This window comes from Prionailurus bengalensis, chromosome D3 (genome assembly GCF_016509475.1).
Source record: "Prionailurus bengalensis isolate Pbe53 chromosome D3, Fcat_Pben_1.1_paternal_pri, whole genome shotgun sequence".
NCBI lineage: Eukaryota > Metazoa > Chordata > Mammalia > Carnivora > Felidae > Prionailurus > Prionailurus bengalensis.
The window spans coordinates 85,958,632-85,968,632 of NC_057356.1; positions in this window are offsets into that span (position 1 = coordinate 85,958,632).

Genomic DNA, 10,001 nt, shown 5'->3' on the forward strand with positions numbered 1-10,001 from the left:
TGTCTCAAAAATAAACAAACACTAAAAAAATTTTTTTTTAAAAGAAGAAAGAGAAGAAGTGCTCTCCTCTGGTCTTTTGCCATCTTGCTCTTTGCTGCGTTCTGAAAATATAAGGTCAGTACCAAGTACACAAAAACCATTTATATTTTTATAAACTACTAGCAAACAACTGAAAAATAACCTAAAAGCCATGCTATTTATAACAGTATCAAAGCACTTAGAACACTGATAAATACATTTAACAATGTGTGAGACTTAAACATTTGTACCAAAAACTACACTGCATTTAAAATTAAGTTGCCAATGAGTGAAATTAAAGAAAATCTAGGCATCCCTAAGTGGCTCAGTTGGTTGGGCATTTAACTCTTGATTTCAGCTCAAGTCATGATCTCCTGGTGCGTGGGTTCAAGCCCCAGGTCAGGCTCTGCACTGACAGCACAGATCTGGCTTCAGATTCTCTCTCTCTCTCTCTCTCTCTTCCCCTCCCCTGCTCACACACACACTCTCTCTCTTTCTCTCAAAATAAACAAATAAACATTTTAAAGAATAAAGAAAATCTAAATAGGTGGATATATATACCATGTTAATAGATTGGAAGACATTATTTTTAAGATGTTAATTTTCTCCCAAAGTGATCTCTAAATTTGTCTAAATTCCAACTTATAACTGAACAGACTTTTTTTTGTTTTTGGTAGAACTCTGTAAGCTGATTGTAACAGAAGACTTAAATAACTACAGTAGTTTCTTTTTTTTTTAATTTTTTTAAATATTTTTTATTTTTGATAGAGAGAGAAAGAACACGAGCAAGGGAGGGAAGACAGAGAGAGGAGACACAGAATCTGAACCAGGTTCCAGGCTCTCAGCTGCCAGTACAGAGCCCTATATGGGGCTCGAACTCACAAACTGAGATCATGACCTGAGCCAAAGTCAGATGCTTAACTGACTGAGCCACCCAGGAGGCCCTAGAGTAATTTCTAAAAATTAGCTGAGGTTGAAGGACTCATACTGTGTGATTCTGAGAACTTACATACAGCACTTTGAAAAAGATTTGTTGTGTTTGCATATAGGTATATTGTTCAATGTATCATAGTAGATACTTCAAAAGTAGACTGTCATACATAACCATCCGATTTATGATCATGAGCAAGACAATTTAATGTGAGAAAGAACAACCTTTCCACAAATGGAACTGGAACAAACTGGATAAACACATAGAAAAAAATGAATCTTGACCCATTCTTCATAACACATAACAAAGTAATTAAAGATAAAACATAAATATTAAAGGTAAATCTATAAAGCTTCTAGAAGACAACACAGAACTAATATCTTCATCAAATTGAAGAAGGCCAAAGGTTATCTCAGAAAACACATAACTGCTGACCACAGAGTAATAAAATAATAATTTAGACTTCAGTATTTAACATTTCAGCTCATCAAAAGATAAGTAAATTAAAACACAATCCAGAGACTGGGAGAAAATATCTGAAATACAAATATATGACAGTAGATATGTATCTAGAATATGTAAAGTTTTATTTTCAAAAAAACAAAAAAGACAAAACAACAAAGTGGGAAATAATGTGAATAGATAAATCAAAACATAAGACATGAATGGACAGCAAGCACATAAAATATTTCTCTAAGTCATTAGAATTTAGAGAAATGCAAATTAAAATCAAAATAAGGTACTATGTCAAAACCACTAGAATGATTAAAATTTTAAAGCTTGACAACACCAAGTGTCGACTACCATGTTGAAGCAATTGGAAGTTGTATGCCTTTCTTACAGGAGTACGAAAAGATTAACCACTTCTAAATTTAAACACCTACCCCATGACCTCACTGAAAGCACTTGCACATGATACCCCAAATCGGTAAATGACCAAAATGCCCATTAACATGAGAATAAATAAACAAATGTCGGTATACTTAGACAATGATGTAAATCAAAACAGTGAACTACTGATCCTGATACACATGATATTGATAAATCTCAAAACACTGTTGAGTGAAGGAACAAATAGGATTTCTTTTTTCTTTTTCTTTTTAGAGCAGCTAAAACAAATTTATGGTGATAGAAGTGAGAACAGTGAATAATTGGAAAGATGAAAATTGACTTCTAGGGGACCCAAGGGAACTTTCAGAGAAGATGAAAATATTGTATATCTCGATGAGGTATTTGTTATGCAAAGGTATATATGTGTAAACTCATTGAATTGTATGCCTTCAATCCATTAACTTTACCATATGTAAAATTTACCTTAAGAAGAAATACAATGGCAAGAAATTTTCTATTTTTCTTTGATGATAGTTGTAGATTTACTGAGGATCAGCATTTTAAAAGATTTTTCACATTCTAATACATTTAATGGATTTTCAGGGCAAGAAAGAATAATAAAAAATGTTATTATATTTCTTTAGAACCTTAAGTAACTTAAAAGACTTTATAAAAAAATTGGCTCAGTTGTCCATGATATATATTTATAATAAACTCTCTCCTTATCTAATAATACAGATTCAAAAGTCTTGAAATTAAATATAAAACTTTACAAATTGTAAAACATACAACAACCTAATGTGAATATGTTGAATACAGATATGATTTCAAAATCACCTTGAAATCACCTTTTCATGTTCAATTTACAGACTTATCATTAAAGAAGTAATTAATAATTATTTCAATAAACACCATCACATTAGTACCATTTTATTAGAATCCAAATGTGACAGTATGAATTTACATATCACTGATGAAAGCATTTTTAATTAGGAATTAAAAATTCATTAGCATTAGCATTGAAATTTAACCTATTTATAAGTTTTAACACTAGTGACTATTAATCTCAATCAAAATACATTTGTTGGATAGTGCCAATTAAGCAGGTCACTGGTAGAGTTCTTTTATTAATACTATAGGATACCTTCCAGTTGTGATAAAATATCACATTAAAAGTTCTATTAAGCTTCATGATTTTCAAACAACATGACTTATTTTTCAAGCTTTTATTAGGCTCAACAGACTATGGAAAAATATGATGTATAATCATTAATGGGCCCAAGATTTGATGATACATAATTCCCAATTAGTGCTTCGTTTCAATGCCTATTACTTAGTTTTTAACTCCAGCTTCTAAATTTACTACCATTAACAAGAGATAAGCGAGCAATTATGCACTTATCAAAATAATTTGAAAGTATCTGATGCCTCAATAAATTACAAAGGTAGTACTCTTTAGCCTGCAGAAAATTAAGTGTAAAAATTGGGTTATTCACTTTATATATGAAGTTAATTTCAACAGATTTTTAAGGGAGTTATCAACACACTATAAATAACTACTAATGAGTCCAGTTGGCAATTGTGGTTCAAGTAGACAATAAAGAATGTGGGTGACACGATAAGAAGTCCAACTCACCATCTTGAGATGGAATTCAGGACAGAACCGTATTATATTCTCTTTGCCCAGTCCCACTAATGGCCAGGAAGGTGGCAAGAGTAATAATGTCATCGTGCTACTAATGCATTTCATTCTAAGCCTCATGGCTGGGCCACATTTATTATGTGTGTTTGGGGTGGGGTGGACAGGAACCTTGACTTTGGCTGCCATTTGCTATCTTGGAAGAAGCCTTTTCCAGGTTGAAATCTTACAGGCGCCAGGCTAGTAATAAGCCGGTTAGCATGGTTATCTCACCAATTCTGTATGGATAGGAATTTTGTTAAAAAGTCTTTACTTCTTAGTGTATCTGAATCAAAATGTTTGACTCTGGGAAGGTGCTTGTCAATATGCTTCCCTCTCTGAGATCACGGACTAGGATCATTGCAAGTTATCTTAAGTACCAGGATTAGTAATAAGATACCCATGGAAAGTATATGAGAGAAAATTCTAAAGAAAGATTTTTAAGATAGACATGAGAAGGTAGATATTTGCATTATGAAATGTATCAGAGTTTTTCAGTTTTATCATTTATTGCACAAATACAAACAAAACCAATGTCACCCCTGGAGGAAATTTGACAAAATATTGTTTTTATCATAAAGCTTTTCTGAAAGAATAAGAGGGCAAAAAAGGCAAAAAATAATGGGGAAAGATATATAATTAGTGGTATGTAGTATGGTTAGATCTAGCAGGTGCTATAAGATATTATAAAACACAAGTAGTCATTTTACACCTCAGTAATAGATACATAAAAGTCAAAAATAGCATTTGTTTTAAGGGATAATTTCATATATTAAATATAAGCTATCTCAAATCAATTGGAATGAGAGTTGTTTAATTATTGTTATACAGATAATTAGGTTGATATTTAGGAAATAAATTCAGTTGACCTCATCTTAAAAGCTAATTACAGGGGCGCCTGGGTGGCTCAGTAGGTTGAGCGGCCGACTTCCGCTTGGGTCACGATCTCGCGGTCCGTGAGTTCGAGCCCCGCATCGGGCTCTGTGCTGACAGCTCAGAGCCTGGAGCCTGTTTCTGATTCTGTGTCTCCCTCTCTCTGACCCTCCCCTGTTCATGCTCTGTCTCTCCCTGTCTCAAAAATAAATAAAACGTTAATAAATAAACAAATAAATAAATAATAAAAGATAATTACAGAATAAAGCATGCAAATGCACACATATTCAACAAATATTCAGTCCTGTCTTAGTCCTTTGGCTTAGTCCTTCATAGTTTGTTGGTTATTCCTAGACCTCCAGTTCTGGTGTCCCTTCCTCCTTTTGCAGTTGGAACTCTGACAACAGAATCCTAAGATGGCCCCCAAGATTCCTGCACTCAGGTATACACACCTTGTCTCATCTCCCCCCTTTGAGTATGAGAGAGAATCAAGAAATAATTGGGATTTTATTGCGGGGATCTGTTGACTTGCAGTTAATCAAAAGGGAAATTGTCCTGAGTGAATCGGAATTAATCAGCTCCTTCCCTAAAGAAGAGATTCCAAGCAGAAGAAAAGCCTTCCCTTGGGCCCTGAAGAAGCAAATGCCATATGTGGAGAGGGACACGTGGCAGGAAATGTTAAGCCTTCTGTAGTGGCTGAGGACCTCAGAACTACAACTGCAAGGAACCGAACTCTCCCAGCTAGGTGAGTGAGCTTGGAAGAGGACCAGAATGTGGATCCCTGGATCCCTGGTAGGGCCATAGTCCCAGCAGCAGACTCTTATTTCAGCCTCTGGAGACCCTGAATGCAGCACCCACCTAACCTGGGTCTGGACTTCCTACTCAGAGAAACCCTAGGATAATAAAATCATGTCACTTGAAGCTGGGAAGGTTTTGGTAACACAGAAAGAGAAAACAAATATAGGACTGTAGTTTCCTAATCCAAAGTAATCCTTCTTCTCTGCTTTCCAGAAATTTGTAAAAATTTCTAATCCACCCAGAATCCCTTCCTATCTATGAATATATAAGTATATACTAAAAATACTAAAGGAAATATATATATATACTATAAATATATATGTGTATATATATATGTGTGTGTATATATATACACTATATATATACTATAATTATACACTATATATACTATATATAGTATATAGTATATGTACTATATATATACTATAAATATATATGTGCATATATATACTATATATATACTATAAATGTATATGTGCATATATGTGTGTGTGTGTGTGTATATATATACACTATATATATAATTATACACTATATATACACTATAAATATACACTATATATGTAGTATATATACTATATATATATACTATAAATATATATGCGCATATATATACTATAAATGTATATGTGCATATACGTGTGTGTGTATATATATACACTATATATACTATAATTATACACTATATATACACTACATATATACTATAAATATACACTATATATGTAGTATACATACTATATATACTATAAATATATATGTGCATATATATGTATATATATATACACTCTATATATACACTCTATATACTATAAATATACACTATATATATACTATAAATATATATGTGCATATATATACTATAAATGTATATGTGCATATATATATTTGTGTGTGCATGTGTATATATATATATATGTGTGTGTACATATATGTGTGTGTGTGTATATATATATATATATGTATATATTTTTTTTTTCCTTTAGTATTTTTATTTCTTTGATCCATTGGTTACTTAAGAGGACATGCTGTTAAGGCACCTAGGTGGCTCAGTTGGTTTCAGCTCAGGTCATGATCTTGCAGTTTTGTGGCTTCTGTTCTAGCTCTGTGCTGGCAGCACAGAGCTTGCTTGGGATTCTCTCTCTCTCTCTCTCTCTCTCTCTCTCTCTCTCTCTTTCTTCCCCTTCCCCACTCTTGCTGTCTCTGTCTCCCTCAAGATAAATAAGTAAACTTAAAAAAAAAAAAGAAGAGGACACGTTGTTTAATTTCCACAGATTTGTGATTTTCTCAAATTTCTTTCCATTGTTGCTTTGATTCAGTTGTGGTCATGAAACGTTCTTTGTATTTCAATTATTTAAATTCATTGAGGCCTGTTTTATAGCCTAATGTGTGGTATATCTCAGATAACATTCCATTTGCTTTTAAGAAAGGCTGTATTTGGTTGGTTGGTCTGTTTCACAGAATTCTGTTAGTTTTAGTTGAGTCATGTTCTTATCCAATGCTTATATTTCCTTGTTCCTCTTCTGCCTAGTTGTTTTATCTGTCATTTAAAGGTGGGTATTCAAGTCTTCATTATTGTTGAATCATCTGATCTGTTCAATATTGTCAGTTTTGCTTGATGTATTTTGATGACATGTTGTCAGGTGCATGTATGTTTATAAATTTTATATCTTCCAGATACACTGGCCCCTTAATTATTATAAAAAATATTCTTCTCCAGTAACAGTTTTCTGTAGTAACAATTTTGGTCTTACAATCTATTTTGCTTATATTAATATAGCTGCTCTAGTTTTCATTGGGGTACTGTTTGCATTAAATTTTGTTTCATATCCTTTTATTCTCAACCTATTTGTGTCTCTGAATCTAAAGTGTTCTCTTGTGGACAGCATGTAGCTGGAACACATTTTTTAAGTAAGTTCTGCCAATTTCTGCCTTCTGTTGGATTGTTTAGTCCATTTACATTTGAATTTTTTAGTTACTTTTGGCCTATATTTTAATTGATCGATAGCATTTAACTCCCTATACAGCCTTTACAGACTATGTGTCTCTTAGCCTATCTGCTCAAGTTTCCATGTGCCATGGGTTGGGTTTTTTTATGTGCATTTTATCAAAATTCCAATATTAAAAAAAATTAATGTTTTTATTTAGTTTTGAGCTAGGGAGACAGAGCATGAGCAGGGGAAGGGGAGAGAGTGAAAGAGAGGGAGACAGAGAATCCCAAGCAGGGTCTGCACTGTCAGCACAGAGCCAGACGCAGGGCTCAAACCCGTGAACTGTGAGATCATGACCTGAGCAGAAGTCAGCCACTTAACTGACTCAGCCACCCAGGCGTCCCTCAAAATGCCAATATTTTGAAACATTCTATGATTTTAGTCTATTATAATGGCTCTTTCTTTCTCTCTCTCTTTCTCTCTTTCTTTCTTTCTTTCTTTCTTTCTTTCTTTCTTTCTTTCGTCCAGCATTTATTATAGATTATATATTGTATCTACAGTTTTCCCTCATTGCCCCTCACAGACTGCATTTAAAACCATTGTAGCTTTTTCCTTAACAGTAAGTAAATATAAGAAACTACCTTCCCACTATCAAGTTTTTGCAAATCACTCTTTAGATCTAGCCTTTCAAATTTCATCTAAAGTAAAATCCATCTGTGCTGGACTAGTATGAGATTCCTTCTGTTTGAATTGCAGGGTTTCCTAACATTGCTGGAAAATCAGATGTGCCCTATAGATCCGTTACTGTAATGCCAGCCTAGTACTTCCTTTAAGGATGCCTATAATCTGGGTATGGTTTTCATGCAAGCGAAAGCCTATGCCTGATTTTTTCATCTGTGTTGGCTGGCCACAAGTCCTCAGAGACTATAGTTGGGTAATAATGCATTCCACATTGATTCCTGCTGACCCTTAACTTACTGTGTCAGAGAGGAAAGCGAATGTAGAACACAAATGTGTTGCTTGTCCCAACCCCAACAAGACTGGCATTCGTTTGATTGTATTGTATGTTTATGCCAAAATCGCTTTATCCATTCCTCCACTGATGGACATTTGAACTGTTTCCGTGCACCTATCCTACTTTGAGTACTTGTTTTAAGTTCTCTGGGCAATCAATCTAAAAGTGAGATAAAGGGCCACATGTGGATAAATCCTCCATTCACTTTTCTGAGGAACTGCCAAACTGTTTTTCCACAGTGGCTGACCAATGTTGCACTCCCACCAGCAATGGAGGAGTGTTCTAATTTCTTCACATCATTTCTAATACTAGATATTTTCTGAGTATTATTATTGTTTGCTGTAGTGCCATAGGGGATGATAGCTCTTTGAGGTTTTGATTCACACTTTCATTACCCTAATGACCAATAATGATGAGCATCTTTCATGCATGTGTTAGTCATTTATATATCTTCTGGAAATATCTATTCAAGAACTTTGCCTATCATTTAATTGAGTTGTGTTTCTTTTTTGCTGAGTTGTAAGAGTTCTTTCTATATACTGGATACTAGACTCATGTCAAATATAAGATTTGCAAATAGTTTCCCCACTCTATAGGTGGTCTTTTCCATTTCTGGACAATGTTCATTTGTGCATAAAAGGTTTTAATTTTGAGAAAATCTGATTTTGCCTATGTTTTCTTTTGTTACTTACACTTTTCATAATATATCTAAGAATCCTGCCAAAGAGCCATTTAATTTTACTTTTCTCCTTTACTACTTAGTTGCCAAAAGGTGAATATATATTCAATACATAGAATTAATGAATATATTGAATATCAAATATTCAAAATATATTGAATAATTGAACTTAACACATTTAATACATGTTGAAATGTATAGAAGTTATACATTTCAAATATTCTTTGTTTCATTATTCCTGTCCTTTAAAATCATGTATGTTTTGAGAGTTGTGCCTGGCCCTTTAAGTGCCTGGAACTTTTTTTTTAAATTTTATTTATTTATTTATTTTCGAGACCCAGAGAAACAGAGCATGAGTGGGGGAGGGGCAGACAGACAGAGACACAGAATCCAAAGAGGCTCCAGGCTCTGAGCTGTCAGCACAGAGCCCGACGCAGGGCTCGAACCCAAGAACTGGGAGATCATGACCTCAGCCGAAGTTGGACACTTAACCGACTGAGCCACTCAGGCGCCCCTAAATCTCTGTACCTTTAAATTGAGCACACTTAGAATTATTTCTCTCTGTTTTATGGCTAGATCTTCCTGAACACTTCCTCAGCTTTTGTGGAGTTTTTTGTTTCTGTTTTTGATAGATTTCATCTTCTTGGTGTTTTATTTTCCAAATCACAATGAGATCCACTCATTAGGCTCCTTCTTCTGTCATCCCCAGTTTCTCTCAGTCTGCCTTTGTTTACCACAAAGCCTTGGAAATGGATGGAGCTAGCTTTGCAACGTGAGAGAAAGCATGATGGGATGTGGTGACTTTTTTTGTTTTACTCAAAGTTTTTTGTAGCTTCAGCATTCTTTGTCTTCAAGCTATGCTGAGGGTGTAGTTTTGTGTAGAATTTACTTTCCTCTTGGTTTTATTTATGGTTTGGGAAAGATATTTTTGGAGATGTGTAGCTATGCTGACACTATTGTCCTCAGCTACCCAGAAGTCTTTCTTCAAATGCATTTTTGTGATATTTCTGCAAATGAGATGGAGAAAATATTAGTTGGATGATACTCCTGAATTCCTAGCTTTGCAGTCCAGATTGTATTGTTTAATTATCTATTTTAACCCAGAAGCACAGAATTGAAAAATCTGAATTGAAATGTAAGTTTGTCTCACTCTACCAGTCATCTCCTCAATTAAGGCAAAGGAGACATGTAAGTGTAGTGGGAAAAACAAACAAACCAAATATCCACTACTGTCTCAAAATGAGTTA